Raw genomic sequence first — 16,604 nt, forward strand, 5'->3', positions numbered from 1 at the left:
GGCAGCTCTCCTTTCTCCTCCTTTCCTGGAATTGGCAGGATTTATGCGTGTTGGAAGAGGCAGTAGTCCCTCTGTGACCTAAACACGGGGCTCAGTGTACTTTCTGATTGATGGTGACACATTCCTTCCAGCGCCCCAGGAAGCAGCCGGTAACACCTACCTTTTGCCAAAAACAACGCTCAAAACCTTGGTTGTTTTCACTGAGGGGGCCTGGCTACCCAGTAACCTCCGGGCGGCAGCTTTCCTCCTTGGGGACTTGGAGGGGAAGCTGTGGACACACATCTCCCCTCAGCCACCCTTTTCCTAAGCCTGGTGCCGTTTCTTGTTTTCAGAAGCTGGAACTGCAGCGAAGAATCCAGTCTAGTTCCTGTAAAACAAAACCTTTTACATTTACCAAGATTAAACAGTTTCACCACTTGTTGCTGCTCAGGAGATGTCCTTGGAGTTTTCCGCTTTTGTGCTCTGACTATGCTCAGCCCTCTGAAATTAGATCCTGCACTTAAATGTCCTTGTGCTGTACTGGTTTTTTTTTTTTTTTTTTTTGTTTTGTTATTTTTTTTTTTAAGTTAGGATCATTCTGTTCTTTCTTTCTCTTTCTCTCTCTTTTTGGTAAGTAAATAGGGCGTTTTTCTGCTTGAACTTTAAGCACAAGGACAAATTTCTATTTTGGATTTACAGTCGGAAGATGACATTTGGTGTAGAATCCAGCTCATCCCTCTAAGCAGTAGTTTTGTCTTCATCTTCAAGTGTTTCAGAAGGCTTCAGTGGGCTAAACTGCCCATCTTTCTACATTCCTGCCAAACAGTACTTGCTTTGTTAGCTTGAGAAACTTCACCCTGTAGATGATGCTTTTCTTTCTCGTAGATAAATGTGTTGGTTTCACAATGGGTTTCTGAATCCTCTGTGGTTCCTTTAAATTTGAACTGAGTTTTTCCATAACTTTAAATTTTCTTTGAGTATAACACCTAGAAAATAGACAAGAAAATGCCTTCAGCAAACTTGGAAATGGAGACATTAAAAAAAAAATCCCCAGAAAAATGACTTTCTTTGTTGAAGCACCCAAGGAAACCTTACTGGGAAATAAAATAACCTCAAAGGGCTTTGCTACTTTTAGAGGAATCTCTTTAGCCTTTGTATATTTTATTTAAGTGCATTACCACCTCCCCTTTTTATTTACTAGAAGGCAACTCTTTGTAGCTTCATTTAGGTTTACAGTCAAAATCATCTTGCTTTCCCACTCTGGCTTTTAAGTTTCATGGATCTGGATAGTAAAGTTTTAATGGATTGTAACACAACGGAAAGGGAATTTCCTCAGAAACTGACCACATAAAACCCACTGCTGAAATCTGAGGTCTCGTCCATCTTGTTGGGTAAGCATGGGGATTTCAATTAGCACCTAAATCCAAGAAAATACTAATTTGTAGTACATGGAGGCAGCAGTAGCCAGTTGGATTATGAACATTTGTGTAGGTAAATGTGATGAGCTGATAAATATAGATGATACACTGCTCAATAACATGGCCAGTCGTGGACCATGTTCTGTTTTCTCCCTAAAATATTGCAACTGAAAATTGCTAAATTGGAGATTTTATTTATCCATCTATCAAGTGAACTTTTTTTTTTTAAATTTTATTTATTTATTTGACGGACAGAGATCACAAGCAGGCAGAGGGACAGAGGTGGAAGCAGGCTCCCTACTGAGCAGAGAGCCCAATGCAGGGCTGATCCCAGGACGGTGAGATCATGACCCTAGCCGAAAGCAGAGGCTTTAACCCACTGAGCCACCCAGGTGCCCCTATCAGGTGAACTTTAGAACTCTAACTTGTTTCGCTTAACAGGAGGTCTTTAAGAAAAGTACTTACCATTTCTGTCCACCTGTTTTTGTCACCATGTCCCAGTTAGCCGTGAAGAAATACATTAAACCAGGCTTTCTTGGCCCAATTGACGTTTTGAGCCAGAAAATTATTTATTGGAGGGGGGCTGTCTGATGCTTTATGCCATGTTTAGCAACATCCTTGGCCCCAACCCAGTAGCACCCTCTTCCGCATGTGAGAATGGAAAATGTCTCAAAATGAAAAATGGCCAAATGTCTCCTGAAAGGCAGAATTGCCCAGGTTGAAACCCTTGGAATAGAAAAATGTGTATCTGAGGCAATATGGCATTATAGTGTTACTGGAATAATACTAGCAATTCCTTTTTGAAAGCAAATGTTTATAGTGATTTTCCATTTTTCCACTGTAGTAGGGAATGTGCTGTTTGAATCACATTAATCAAGTTTTGGAATATGTTTTTTCCTAGCTTTCTTTGATACTGTGTGTTGACTGGCGTGGAGAATGCTGCTTTCGTTACACCTACCAAGGGTTTCGCTGTATTATGTGTTCATTCCTATTTGGTTGCCACTTTGTTTTTAGCATGGAAATAATCTAAATAAGATTTTGGTTAAAAACAATTATTTTCTCCCAGAACTATTTATAGGAATTTTCCCTTAAAATTTTATCCCTGTGGGAGCTTTTGAGGCAAAACCTTCCTAATGAGTGTCCACGCAGCAGGTTAAAACCCTGATTTATCTTTCCTATAGTTTTCTGCCTTCTGGATGAGAGGGAGAGAAGTGTGGATGTATATCTGCCCTGTATTCACAACAGGGTCTCCAGGCTTGGATCAAAATTTTTGTGTGTTTTCTAGGGTACCTTGAGTATTCCATGTTCTAAATTGGGCAGAAACTAAGTTTTGGGCAAAAATGGAGGAAATGGTTTCAGATGTTTCTGTCAAGACCCGTATTTTTCAACCATGTTCATTTATGAACTCTTTAATTTACTCTGGCACATTCAGGAAGGAAAGGAAAGGTTTGTTCCATCTGCTGAGGCAAACTGACAATTTTTGGGGTGGAGAGGGAAAGGCCAAGGTCCTGGAGAAACCTCTGGAAGGAAGAGAGAGAGGCTTGTCCTCTGTGTATTTTCTGTGTCCTGGACGCCAGCCGCACAGAACAATTCATCATGCTTAAGCAGACTATGCCATTTATTTCATAACATAAGAAGGGACCTATGAAATATCTATGGAGTATGTAAGGATAGGAAATGAAAATTAAATTGAGATATGCTTTTCTACCCATCATGTTGACTAAAGCATTAAAATAAACTCTGATCATAACAAATGTTGTAAGTATGGGAAGCTGCTAACTGTTGATAGAAGTACATCATTTTTGGACAACAATCTAGTGGAATTGATAACCCACATACCCTGCAATTCTAGATACATACATGTACAGTAGTCTCAAATTTCTGTGTCTGTCTCTTCTTGAAATTCTATTCATTGTTAAATCCAGGTCTCAGGAAATCATTTCCCTTACTATCTTTTTGTTTTTTTTAAGATGTGTTTATTTATTGAGGGGGAGAAAGGTAGAGGAGAAGGGAGAGGGAGAGAAAGAATCTCAGCAGACTCCCTGCTGAGCCTTGAGCCCAAGGACAGAGGGACTCACTCTCAGGACCCTGAGATCCCCACCGGAGCTGAAACCAAGAGTCTTGCATTCAACTGACTGAGCCACTCAGGCCCCCCACCCCTTACTATCTTTTGTTTGGATCACTTTCTAACTTTTTACTGCAGTTGGCTTATATAGATCACACCTGCTTTGTGTGATGGATTTTTATGTTTAATAAATTGTAGATTCTTTGAAATGAGGGACGAAGTTACTCATTTTGGGGCTCCTCACAGTATCTTCCGTGTTCTGACACAAAGATTTTCAATGTGTGTTTGTTGAGTGTCTGGCCCGCTTGTAGAATTTTGAAAAGTGGCATGCAGTCAATGAGATTGCTGGATGCTTATTTTCCTAGGATTTTAACTGAATTCCCCTAACATCCTTTCTCTACACAAGGACCCATATACTACCATGATCTAGCAATTTATCAATGAAATATCTGGCAAGGACTTGTTTCTGGACTGAGGTTTGGCAACTTTCTCCACATGTCCTTTTTTTTGCTCTACCTACCTTCCTCAGTATAAAGTTACACCTTCAGAAATACTCTCAAATGATTGGATACCATGATTTTAATTTGTTTTTTAAATTTTATGAGTGGGGAAGTGGACACTTGGAATGGTAATATAACATGCAGAAGATCACAGAGCTAGAAAGCAACATGGCTGGAGCTTGTGTCCTTTCTCCAGGCTGTGTTCTATGTCTTTCCTGACCTCCTTATTCTGCTGGGCTTTTGGAACCTATGGGAAATAAATAGAGACTAGACATTAGAGACCGAAAGAAGCAAAAGGAATGCTTTGCTAAAATGAAAGCACATATTCGTAGGTTTGTGTAAATGGAGGGGAAAGGGATTGGCACAGGCTGAAGGAAAACTGGGCCGTGGCCCAGAGTGGCAAACGGTGGCCCAAGGGCCAAATATGGCAGGCCACAGCTATCTGCTTTTGTACGGCTGCTGAGTTAGCAATAATTTTTACATTTTTGTAAATGTAAATGTAAATGTTGAAAAAGATCAAGTGAAAAGTAGTATATCGTGATATGTAAAAGTTCTATGAAACTCAGTAGTCAGGTCCCATAAAGTTTTACTGGCAGACAATTCTACTTATTTATTTACATATTGTTTGTGGCTGCTTTGGTGCTCTGAGGCAGAGCGTTATAGTGGCCATAAAGACTGTATGACTTGTAGAGTGTAGATTATTTACTATCTGGCCTTGTACAGAAAAACTTGCTTGTGGATCCTTGCTTAGGAGGTAACATCCCCATTTCAGCTGTGGCTCGGGCAGAGCTGCTGCTCTCTTGGAAGGAGCTGGATTCTAGACAGTAGCAGCTGATTCCAGGCATTTGAATGGTCTGTTTTTCATTTTAGACTTTCCAGTGATTTCTGTGGTGTTTTTAATTCAAAGATAGAGCTTCTCTGTTACGTTTTTTAAACATGGCCCTTGATACTAAATAGACATGTTGCTGTGGTGCAAAGAGTGTACTCACGATCAAGAAGGAGGAAGACACTGATGACTGGTTGGAAAGGAGATGCATGTTTCTTCTTCATAGCTTGTGGGTGTTGAACACTTTGGTCTAGAAACTTGGTTATGAATTTGTGGCTCCATTCCTGGGAGGAAATGATTAGCATATTTATCAGTGAGTACTTTTATTTTTCTTCAACAATGCTATGCATTAGGCTAAACTGAGAAATTGGTGGGTTTTAAAGTGACAGATATTTCTCTTTTACATTTTACTTGTTTGCATTTGCAGTAGTGTGCTTGCCTCACTAAATTAAACTTAAATAACAGAACTAATTTTTACAGCTATCAAAATTACAGTTAGCCAAGAAACAGTCAGCCTGAGGGGTAGAATTATAGACAGTCTGTTATGATTTGTTGTCATTATACTGCTCACTACCTTAAGGCTTATGTGTTGCAACCTGTGTTTGAAATGCTGTTAGGATGGTCTAGCAGTGCAGAATTTACTACTCTCCTATCAGTTATGTCATAAGAATGCCCCTTCAAGGGATGCCTGGGTGGCTCAGTCTGTTAAGTGTCTGCCCTCAGCTCAGGTCATGATCCCAGGTTCCTGGGATCAAACCCCACATGGGGCTCCCTGCTCAGTGAGGAGCCTACTTCTCCTTTTCCTACTCCCTCTGCTGCTCTTCCCGCTTGTGCTTTCTTGATTTCTCTCTCAAATAAATAAATAAATAAATAAATAAAATCTTTTAAAAAAAGAAAAAAAATGCCCCTTCAAAAACTGTTGTTTATAATGAGAAAATAACTTTGAACATCTCCCACACAAGATAACTTTATTTTAAAATAAAATTCAAAGAGTGGAGGTATGTTATTTTTATACACAGAGGAAAGATTTCTATTCCATACTTTTTTTTGTATGTTGAAAGAGGGGAAATTGACTTCTGTTAATAATTTTACTTAATTTTTAAATATAAATCTCTATAAAAAAACTAATTCAGGATAGTGGATTTATATACTTAGTTGTTGAGTTGACTCAAGTATTTTTCAGGCCTTAAATTGTATTAGTAGCATACTGTATCGGTTTTGGGAAAATAACAATCATTTTTTATTTTTGCTGAAATGTGCATATATCTTCTCCCATCTTAAATTTTTATCTTTTTTAAAAAAAAAAATTAATTATTCATTTGGGAGAGTGAGTGAGAGAGAGAGAGTGCGTGTGAGCACAGGAGCACAGGAACCGGGGCAGAGGGAGAAGGGGAGAGAGAGGGAGAAGGGGAAGCGGGTTTCCCTGCTGAGCAGGGAGCCCATGTGGGCTGGATCCCAGGATCCTGGAATCATGACCTGAGACAAAGGCAGTTGCTTAATCAGTTGAGCCACTCAGGTGTCCCTTAAATTTATATCTTAAAGAAGATATGATTAAGTGAGGAAAAGCTTAATTTGTTAGTAAAGAAATATACTTTGTTGACTATTTCTCTTCTACAAGAAATTTATTTTTGTTTTTAGAGATTTTATTTATTTATTTGATAGAGAAAGACACAGTGAGAGAGGGAGCACAAGCAGGAGGAGTGAGAGAGGGAGAAGTAGGCTTCCTGCCCAGCCCAGAGCCCGATGTGGGGCTCAATCCCAGGACTCTGAGATCATGACCTGAGCCGATGGCAGCCACTTAATGACTGAGCCACCCAGGCATCCCAAAAAATTTGGTTTTAAGTTTAGTTTGTATAACTTTAGAATTAAATTTTGTCTGCCAAGGGAAAAGCTTTAAACAGTGAATAGTAGACAGTCTTGTCTTTGCTTTCATTTAAGATCAACACTGAAATATTTTCTTTTACTGTTCTTTTTGAATTTTATTCTTCCTCCAAGGGAGTATCATCCAGTTTCTATGCATGTTTCTGAGTGATGGGAGCACTCCCGTCATTATGAAGATGGAATGGCAGGGCCTACTACATCTGAGTATCTTCTCCCTTTAGCCTGAAGGCTCATATTTCTGGAGAATTACTACTTTTATAATCAAAGTTTTCACTATCAAAGGAAAAAAACCCACCACGTTTTAATTTTAATACAATTCAAAGAACATGCAAAAATGTATTCTCTGCATATACATTATAATAAGTATACAAATATACTATATACAACTTTTAATACTAATAAAAGTTGTGGTGAACATACAGTTAGTGAAGGGCTGAATTTCTAACAAATCTGTTTAAATTTCTAAAATGGGTCAGTTTCTGAATCTCATTTGTTAGATTGTTATGTTGATTTTAATAATTGCTTTCATTATTTTGGGTGCATAAGACATACCAGTGTGTATTATGTTTACTGGTCATCTAGTCATTTCCATTAAGATTACATTCTCAAACTTGTAGAAGGAATTCTCTTTATTTTCTAGTTACTGTTTATCTGTTTTAAAGGGCCTTCCAAAGGGAAAGAGAGGAGGTTCTCCTCTGATTTAAATGCTAACGTCGTCCTGCTTCTCCATGCTGTGGTCCTCACAAAGTAAAGGTTCTTAGGGCATGAAGGAACTTTCAAGCACATGTAATTTTTATCTCTTTCACCACCATCTGCAGTCAGTCCCAGACACTCAAGTACGTGAAGCTGAATATGCATCAGGCCACACAGCCCGCACAGCAGCAAGCGGAACTCCTGGCAGTTTCGGATTCCTGATTCTGGGCCTTGTTCAGGAGAAACTCCAGAAGCTATCCTCCTTAATTCCAGTGGCCACAAAGTCTTGGCACAGAGCCATTGTCCCATTAACAAGGTTCTGTCATTGACTGGTGACTGGTTTGAAGCCACAACTTTCATGGGGCCATAGGGTGCTAATTACCTATAGGTACTACACAGTGCTAAGAAGGAAGCCAGTTACTTTTCTATATTTCAAATTCATTCCCTGACCAGTTCTTTAAACTTTCAGTCCTTTTCTTCCTGGTTGTCTGGATGATAAACAGCAGCAGCTACTTCAACGTCTCAAAAGAAAATATCAGCAAATACAGAATTTAAATCGTTTCTTAAAAAATGAACAAACAAAAAAAAAACAAAAAGAAGCTGGCCAATATTTTGCAGGCAGACTAAAATGACCTTCCTAATTCAGTCATCTAGGGAAGTCTCACAGAGCTGTTATGCAGTGAACAAACTGATTCTTTGATGGGATTTTCCAGTTGTGCCCAAGCCACTCTGAGGCCCCTTGTGTTCAGAAGTCCCCCCTCTTCTTCTCTAGACATGTTAGGTCTTTCCTGGCCTCCATCTGGCACCACTGTGACCAGCTGCCCTGCTTGTCCAGACCCTCTGAAATTCTTGTCGGCCACATCTAGAGAAGGACAATTCTCCTTTTCTTCTTAGTTTAGTTTAAACAGGGTTGGAATTTTTTAAACAGTGACTTTACTAGGTAACCAAGGCAAAACAAAACAAAACTCCAAACTGGAAAACCACCAAAGCAAAGAAATGAACAGACTTACAAAGTAGAGACTCAGAGTTCTTACTCTACTCTGACTTGAGTATAGTTAAAGACCTGCATACCTGGCATATTTTGGGGGGCTTCCTAGGTTGTGTGTTGTTGCTCAGCTTTTCTTTCTCCACACTTCGATCCCACTTCTAATTCTTCTTATCATGTTCTTTTACATAGACAGCTCTTTCTTCTCCAGGGTTGGAGTCTATAAAATCATGGACTTTAGAAGTCCATAAGTGTTAATAGGTTGTGAAATAATACGAGATATATTTTGGTCTGTGCCTCTGTTTCTTGCTAAATATTTGGTCTTTGACCCTTGTTCCTGACTCAAAGTTCCTAAAACCCTTATAATTTTTGAGTGATAGGAGTATCTGTCATAGAACTACTAAATTCCTTAGAATTCCTGGGTGAAAAGAGCATCTTTTGTTCTAATGAAGTGACTCTTGTTGGGCTCTTGAATGGTCACCAGAAAAATCAAGCCATGATTAGAAGATTGAAGCTTTCAGGGGTGCCTGGGTAGCTCAGTCAGTTAAGACTCTTGATTTGGCTTGGATTGTGATCTCAGGGTTATGAGATCAAGCCCCATGTGGGGCTCTGCGCTTGGTGGGAGTCTGCTTGAGATTCTCTCCTCCCTCTGACCTTTCCCTTATACTCCCTCTCTAAAAATAAATAAATCTTTAAAAAAAAAAAAAGAAGAAGAAGAAGAAGAAGCAACTTGAAGTTTTCAGGCCTAAACCTCATTTTCTGAAGAGGGAGCGGGGTTAGGAAATAAGTTAATAATTGATTATTCCTACATGGTGAAGCCTCTACAAAAAGAACTGAAGTATGGGGTTTGGAGAGCTTCTAAGTTGAAGATTGCATCTATGTACGAGGAAGGCGGTATACCCCAAATTGATGGGGACACGTAGGATCCTTTCAGATCTCATCCTATTTACCTCTTTATATGGCTGTTCATTTGCATCTTCTAAAATATCCTTTGTAATAAATCTGCAATAGTAAACTTTTATCCTGGGTTCCGTGGACTGCTTTAGTAAACTATCAAACTGGAGGAGGAGGTCTTCGGAACTTCTAATTTGTAGTCAAATCAGACAGAAGTTGTGGGTAACCTGGGGACCTACTACTTGTGATTGGCTTCTGAAGTGTGAATAGTCTTTTGGGACTGAGCTCTTAACCTGTAAGGTTTAAAATTCTGGTTGAATTGAATTGAATTGAATTACCAGACACTCAGCTGCTGTGGGAAAATTGGCAGTGTGGGAAAAAATCTATGCATCTGGTATCAAAAGTATTACATGTGAGTGGTAGAGGAGAGACATGACTGTGTATTCTATAGACATAGGTAGACTAGATATCTTTATAGTTTCATGGGACATATCAGCACAACCTTAGCCATTAGACAATCTATTTTCTTCTGTGAGTGAAACTTTTTATGCATTTTTTGCTTATAACTCTGTTGGTAGTGCTTTAATTCTTCATTTTGTATAGCAATTTACATTTTCTTTTATGAGTCTACATACTTTAATAAACCTGTTTATTTAATTAACTAAACTTCAAAATTTCTCCCAGAATATATTTTTTCTAGAGGTAACTAACATATTGTAACTTCCTAGATACAAATGTATGCTAAGAACAATTCCCATTGTGTAATACTCTGAATATGACTATTAATATTTCAGAATTTAATTCAAGTATTTACTTAGTGACTAGCCTGTGTTCTATGTTGCCTTATGCGAAAGAAAAATAGAAAACCAAAACAAGGCAAAGAAAAAACACACCAGGCTCAGTTCCTGCTCCGCATTGAAATTCTAAGATTCTTGTGGGAGAAATACTGCGTGTGTAAAACGGAACAAATCAAAGAAGCACTTAAAGTGAATCAGCCTGGCTTATGGGGAAGAGCACTGACATCTGGGCATCAGGAAACCTTCATCTAAGTTCTAACCCTTCCATTCACCAACCTTGAGCCAATTACCTTGCTTCTCCAGACTTCCTTTGTAATTTATGATCTTTATAGGTCTGTTATTTGATGTCTCTTGAATTCTAAGTGTCAGGATATGGAGTAGAGACACAGGCTGCAGGAATCAGAAAACAGGCCTGAAGGAAACTTACTATGAATACGTTCGGTATGTCAAAGGAAGCATAGATACAAAGTTGTTTTGTATTAAAAGTCTAGTTATTCACTCAGGAGTTGGACTTGGACAGCCCTTGAGATTGCTTTTTTTCCTAATTAACTTTTGATTTAGAGGTAAGAAAGTAAATCTAAGAATAACTGGAATTAAATTTACATTTAAAAATATTCCAAAGTGCTTTAATGTGAGACAAGAAAGTAATCTGGTGTTTATGTGAAGCTATTTTCTGTCTTCTGAAAGGAATCATACACTCTTCAGTACATACTATAAGCTGTTTTAAAAAATAACTTGATATTCTTCTGCTTCAGTTTTGACTGTTTAAGTCCTATTGATTAACAAAAATGATACTGGAACTCTTTAAAACTAGAAAAAGGTTTATTTGTTTTATTTATTTGTTCATTTATTTATTTATTTAATATATAATGTATTATTTGCTTCAGAGGTACGGTCTGTGAATTATCAGTCTTACACAATTTACGGCACTCACCATAGCACATACCCTCCCCGGTGTCCATATGAAATGTGCGGTTTAAAAATTGGAGGCCCTCTTCCAAATTGTTCCTGAAACAGTTATCAAATCACCTATCTAATTTTTAGATTCACTAAAATGTCTTTAAAAGAGGATTGCATTCAGTAAACTAGAAACATGGTAAATAAAAAGAAAATCAGTGTATTGGAGAAAAGTAGTTGTGTATCTGACTCTGTGTATATGCATGTGTCTCTAGCCATGGAGATTACTGTTAAGCCTTAAGAATGGAGTAGAAAGTTGGAATGCCTTTTGATCTGGAATTTTCTTTGATATGCTGTTCGATCATTGTCACAGTAACATTTATTCTACATGTTTTTGTACTTCTAGAATGGGACTTATCTTGAGAGTGGTATTGTCTTAGACACAGTCTTTGGAGGAGATAGTGGTGCCCAGTGCTTTTTCTCTTTTCTTGGCTTTTCCCTCTACTATTTGCAGAGGGATTTTATGTAAATTGAAGGCAGCAGTTCAAATAAAACAATTGGAGGAGGAAGAGAGTGGTTTAATTTTGAAAATATATACAGTTGTTGCTTTTTCAAGTAAGATTACCAGAAATCACAGAACCATTTAGCCTGGATGTTGATTTTGGAGATTAACTGTGATTTTTTGAATAAGCAAGTAAGCATTAGCAGATGTTTTTCCCGTGGGTTAGGCAAGTTAAAGAAAGATCTGTTTTAAAAACTGATAAACTAACCTTTATATTATTATTTAGTATAAAGTGGTTGGTATTTTTATATCCCACAAATGTAAGCGTTGGTTTTTTTCATACGGTATAAAATCCTAAACTGCCAAGTCACTGAATGGCTCTATTGCAGCAGTATCAGCAGCACCATCATGGGCTATGGTTTATGGATGAGTGGATAGGTAAGATTTTTCAGGTTGAGGTAAAAGATAAACTAAGCAGCATACTTTAAACCGAACATGCAAACTTAAGAAATGACTACAATTGATAGTTACATCTTCTTTTCTGTAACTGTATTTAAATTCTTTGTAGTTGCGAGATACGAATTTTTCCTAAATGTCAGAATAGCCCACACTTGAATTACTTTCAAGCATATTTGAATTGTAGAAAATCGTTTTGAGAATGAATCCTATTCAGGGTGAAGAGGTGGTGGAAGGTAGAAGGTAAGTGGAGAAAAGGAGGTGAAATTACTTGTAAGCATGTTAGAAAATTATAAAATAATGTTATTTGAATGTGTTCAGACAAGTAATTAAAAAACTCAGCACTAGAAGCCACTGCCCCAAATGCTAGCAAAAGGGAATTTTGCTTATGGTAGATTGGATATGCACCAAACAGAAATATGGCTTGCATATTTTCATACTCAGGAATTTGTTTATCTGGATTATGCTAGTTGATAGTATAGCATTTCATATTAACCATAATGGCATGCCCTGACCCCTAGCCTGCTGTCCTGCATTAAGGACCCTAGTGGGACCCACACCAGGGACAGTGTGCAGTACTGGATTCACTTTTCATTTGGTTGCCTTGGGGATCAGCAGAAGTTCAGAAACGTAGATACTGTGACTCTGTGAAGCCAACCGTGGCTGTGTTCATGGTGGAAGAGGGTGCCTCATATCTCTTGGTATGTCTGATAAACCGAAGTACAAGTCTGTTTTGCTTTGAATTATCTGGAAAGCTGTCTTGGTCCCACTTTTATCTTGAATATGATACTGATACTTTGAAGGAAATGCTACTTTGTTCTTCAAACATTAAGCGGTACAGAAGAGAATGTTTGCTTTCTAGATATAGCCAAAGAGGGTTTACCATACAGGAAGAGGATTGGACACCTCTTACTGTGAATTAAAGGTATGTGTGGTCTTGCCTAGCTCACTGGCATACATGATTTATTTTAAGGCCAGAGGCTAATATACTGCTTGCCTGATGATCATGAAAGATGCACTGTGGGAGACAGCCTAGGGTAATGGTTAAGGGGATAGGGTTTTGGAATCAGGCAGCTTGAATTTAAATCTCTTCTCTATACTCATTTGCTGTTTATCCTTGGAACAAGTTACTTGAGATCTCTGAATCATAGTTTCTTTATAATGATAATTATTGCCTAGGATTGATTTGAGGATTAAATGTGGTAATGCCAGTAAAAGCCTAAGACAGTGTCTGGGAACAGAAAGTGCCCAGTAAGTTCTACTAACTAATGTTATTATTTAAAACAGAATTCTGATTGATATTATTCTAAAGTGGAACCTGGACTTCCTGTATAGAATTAATTCTTTTATTCTGATTGGTAATGGGAGAAAAGTATCGGCTGTCAATAAATTCTAGAAAATAAGTTTTAACAAGATGTATAGACAGCTTTTTCCAGGGGAACCCAAAGGAAATAAATAAAAAATTTAGTGGTTCAGTCTCTTTGGTGATATTCTTTATTTGCTCAAACTCAAATCTTTGAAGTCCCTTTTCCTCATTCCTCAGATTTATTCTTGATATTCAGTTGTGTTGAATTCCACTCATTTTCTCTTTTTTTTGTTTCATCTATAATGAAAAGCGTATCTCTATATATCTCTATATAACATATAATTAAATATCTCAAACAGATGAGTCTTTTTTTTAACATAATCTTAATACCATTATCACACTCAATAGTAACTCCTTCATGTCATCTAATGCTTAGTCAAGTTCACTTTTCCAGCTGTTCTCAAAACTATTTTTTTACAGTGGGTTTGTTTGATCAGTATCCATTAATTTCTCCTAAACTCTCTAAGCTATCATCACCTTAGTCCAGGCTGCAAATCTTGGGTAGCTTGAGGGTTAAACCCAGCCTGTTTATTGCTTTCCAGAAAACTTAAACTAAGTCCTATATTTTTAAAATCAGGGAATTTACTTAAAAGTCTGGAATTTACTTCTCTTGGAAGGGGAGGTAGGGAAGAAAGACCTGGAAGCCTGGATTTGCCTTCCCATGGCAACAACGGCTGACTGATGCTGGGGGGTTCTCTCCTTGAGATGCTGCTTATGCACCTGTGTTCACCACAGCTCCTGCTGGCCTCTTCACTAATATGTGTTTGCAACTCCTGATCTGGGCACACTTCACAGGATGAGATAGCTATAATTGCTTCTTAAATTATTATTCTTATCTCATCTTTCCACACTAATCTTTCTGGAGTCCAGTTGCTCTTAATCAGGAATGATTCTGTTACCAGCCCTGGGTATATTTGGTAAAGTCTGGAGATATTTTTGACTGTCGGGAGTAGTGGGTGCCACTGGCATTCTATGGGCAGAGGCTAGGGATGCTGCTCAAACATCCTACGGTGCACAGCACAGCCCCCACAAGAAAGACTTACCAGGCTCCACATGTTTCTAATTTCTAATTTCACTGCCCTATTCAGAAGCTTCCAGTGCCTTCCCTATTTTCAAATATATTTATTGTTTCTCAGTTTTCACTCTGTATTCATACCAGACTCCTCATTATCCAGTGAAGATATAATGCTTTTTCACCTTTCTTAAGTCATATCTGTTTTTCCAGTCCCCCCCCCCCCCCCCACTGTCATAATCCCACTTGTCCCTTTTAAGACCTCCATCTTTACCATTCATGAAGATGGCTTTGATGTCACCTTATCACAGTATTCTCCAAAAATCATCTTATCAGAGTTGGGAACTTTTTTTTTTAATATTTTATTTATTTATTTGACAGAGAGAGATCACAAGTAGGCGGAGAGGCAGGTGGGGGGGTGGTGCGGGGGAAGCAGACACCCTGCTGAGCAGAGAGCCTGATTCGGGGCTTGATCCCAGGACTCTGAGATCATGACCTGAGCCAAAGGCAGAGGCTTAACCCACCGAGCCACCCAGGTGCCCCAGAGCTGGGAACTTTCTTAAAGATGACTGATGTTAATATTTTCTCTTACTACCTCCCCGCTCCTCTAACCCAAGTAACTGTATGTAGAAGTATTAAGTGATACATTCAAGGTGTCTCCTGATTCTTTGTCCCTCCCCATGCTAATATATAATCTATTACTTAATTGGTACTTAATATGTTATTCTCAGTCTTTTCTTGTGAATTAACTTCATTTTCTTAGCTGGATTTACATATAAGAGGACAGAAACGGTATCTTTTATTGTGGGTACCAAGTCTGTGAATTGCTATGCCTTAGAACTGAAGCCTCTCAAAGTTTCTTTATGGATCCTACAGAGGGGTCTGGTAACCCATGGCTCACCTCAGTCACAACTACTGAGAGGAGTGGGCACCTATGTCTGTCAGAGTTACATTCAGAAAAGAGAAGCCATTTTAGATATTTGGAGCAGAAAGGAATTTAACGAAAGTAGGTATGGGCTTACACGACTGTGGGGAAGGCTGGAAGGGTAGGCTTTAGACTGAGCCTTCAACCTTGACACCTAGGACAACAGAGTAGCTGACCAAAGTAGGAAGTTACTACCTTGATTAGAGTTGGGGTGTACTGAGTTATGAATGTGCTGACATAAACAATTCTGGGATCAGGAAGCTGTCTCCACTGACTCCTTACTCACATGAAGCTGGTGACTAGACTCTAGCAAGCAGAATTAAACTACTGCCTCTGCAACATGTCTGTCTGTGTGTCTCCTTCCCTGTCTCCTTTTTCTCCCTTTCTTCTTTCTTCCTACACAAAATGGAAGACTGGAACACTAATGTAGGTAACTCCACATCTTGTTGAAACATGCCTCCCAGTAGAAACAGCCAGAAGTCATGGGGAGAAGACCATCTGTCTTCCATATCTCATAGGCATGAATCTGAAAGATGGGGCATAATTTTCATCTAGAAGTTTAGCTCCAAAGGAGTTGGAGAAATATAGCTTTAACATTTATTTTTGTATGACTTTTTCCAGTAATTGTTCTTGAAGGTTGACAAATGATTCAGTAATTTCAGAATTTTATGTCTTTTTGACTGTGGGGAATCCAAGTATGGGGTCAGCATTACATAAAACACATGCTTTACTTACTAACATGAAAGTCTATTATAGAATTCTAAGATTTTTGAGTACTTTCTCAAGTTTTAAGAACAACTGCTGAAGAAAGTCATGGGGAAAATGAAATAAAACTATAATAATAGGAATTTATCTCCCCTTAGTCTCTCTCTTTTTTTTTTAGGCCAGTGGATCATAACTTAATGTGGAAGGCAGTGCAACTTATCACTAATTAAACTTTTATAGTGTTTATTTGGCTTTCAGCTATTCATTCATCTTATTTTCTAGTTTTTTCATCTCACACAACACCCTATTAGTCTTCAGTAATCACTTAGCTAACTAAAGTCACTTTTCTGAGATGAAACAACTGGGGCTTATTTAAGGCTTCTGGAATTTGAGAAGGTCAAGAGATAGTGGAAAAAATTCTGGTTCATTTAGGAAGGAAGGATTTAATTTGATTCCACTTCTTAAGTAGTCATGAAAGCAAAAGTACAAGAGAAAACTTTTGGATCACCATAACTCTACTTCACAATTATAGATTTAATGATTTTTATATGTAAATTTGGTTTTCATGTAATTTTTTTTAACTTTTGTAGTTTCTTTGCTTATTGTGGAAACTATAAATAAGCTTGTGGCTGAAACTTCTGTGAGTAAATTACAGGAGAATCTTGCATTATAATTAGAATTTTGGGCTTCCTTAAAATTATTG

At 38.2% G+C, this 16,604-nt stretch overlaps 1 protein-coding gene across 2 annotated transcripts in view; it reads left to right on the forward strand.

Moving 5' to 3' along the window:
* Nucleotides 1-16,604, forward strand: part of PLOD2 (procollagen-lysine,2-oxoglutarate 5-dioxygenase 2) — a 96,766-nt gene that overhangs the window by 895 nt on the left and 79,267 nt on the right. The window lies entirely within an intron of this gene.

The sequence above is a fragment of the Meles meles genome, chromosome 4 (genome assembly GCF_922984935.1).
Source record: "Meles meles chromosome 4, mMelMel3.1 paternal haplotype, whole genome shotgun sequence".
NCBI classification, from domain to species: Eukaryota; Metazoa; Chordata; class Mammalia; order Carnivora; family Mustelidae; genus Meles; species Meles meles.